Genomic DNA, 1,542 nt, shown 5'->3' with positions numbered 1-1,542 from the left:
GGGAGGGGAGGGGAGGGGAGGGGAGGGGAGCCCCAGGGGCCACAGAGTGCTACTTAGCCACTACTCCCATTGTATTGATGGAAAAACTACATGCTTCAGAAAGACTAAGCTCTAAGACAAGATCAACGAAGGATGGGAACTGAGGTCCCTCGGGGCAGGAGGCACCCAGTAACCCATGAGGGGCTCATCTGAAGCCCTTCTGCTGGGGCCACACTGACTTGCCTCTACCTCCCCCAGCCAGCACCCTGCTCCTGGAAGCTCTCAGTGGCTTAGAAAGGACCACCCAGCTCAATCTTGCTATGACTAAGGCAAAGTGTCACAGGTTTCAGTGACACCGGCAAGCAAGGACCAGCCCTCTCCTTGCTTCTTCAAGTTGGAGCCAATGACAGCCACAGGCTGAGTTAGACCAGCACGTTTTGGGGCTAGGAAGGGCAAGCCTAGTGTGGGGCCAATGCCCACTCCCACACCAAGGCAGACTCAGAAAGCAAGGTGGTTCATCTGGACAGAACCCCACATCTCAGGCCAGCCTAGAGAAGACATGGAGGAGCCATTAGGACACAGGTGACAGTCCCAACAACAGTGTCCTATGATAGAAACCTGCTATCGAGGGGTGAAAGCCCCCATCTCACTCCACAGCAATGCTGTGAGAAGGAATTGTAGGGTTTTGGGGTATGGACCCTGCCCACCCTACCCTTGGGACACTCTGGGTTAAGTGTTGACTTCGGTCTCACCTCCCCCACACGCTCCTTGGGGTCTGCTGGGTCCCCACCCCCAACCCCAGGAGTCCCTCTCTCCTGGGCCTCAGCCCAAGGAATACCCTCTGCCCTGGAGACTTCTTGAGGCCCTTAACTGGGACCCAGCCAATAGACAGGAGACCACCTGGGACCCTCAAGAGTCTTCGTGGGACGGGCGGTGGTTTCAGGGAGCCAACACAGAACTCTTAGGGACGTGGGAATGACCTTATCTCCTGCCAGGAGGAGGTGGAAAGCCCAGGATACACTCCCTCAAAGGAGACTCCTCCTCCACTCAAGACAGTTGCCAAAATGTAGGTGCCTCCTTCCCAGACCCATACTAAAGCAAGCAAGCTCTCGGACAGGGCAGGTGCCCAGGAAGCAGGCTCAGGTCATCTTTGAGAGGTAGCTCTGTTGATCCTCTGCCAAGCTCCAATGTCACTCAGCCAGCACCCAGGCCAGGGTTCCAGAGAAGAGCCCACCACCGCAGCACTACCACTGCCTTACACAGTGGGAAAGGAAACAGCTCTCTGTTCCCACTTTCAGCTTCTAGGTGCCTAGGGATGGCCGATGGTAAACATCAGGATGAAGAGCGCGATTCCTGCCCAACTGTGGCCAGTATGTGGATTCTCCTGGAGGGCTGAATCGGGCCTCGCCGAATGTTCTCCCATCTCCCACCTTCCCTACCTGAGGCTCCGGACTCTCCAGACGCTACAACCCAACCTGGGGCAGCCCAAATTCTCCAGTGGAGGGGAAAGCGAAAGGGATCGGTCTCTATCCCCTTTGCCCTAGCCGCCCTGAGCATAACTCT

The sequence above is a fragment of the Mandrillus leucophaeus genome, unplaced genomic scaffold (genome assembly GCF_000951045.1).
Source record: "Mandrillus leucophaeus isolate KB7577 unplaced genomic scaffold, Mleu.le_1.0 Scaffold628, whole genome shotgun sequence".
In the NCBI taxonomy this organism is placed as follows: Eukaryota; Metazoa; Chordata; class Mammalia; order Primates; family Cercopithecidae; genus Mandrillus; species Mandrillus leucophaeus.
This window is presented reverse-complemented; position numbering follows the sequence as displayed.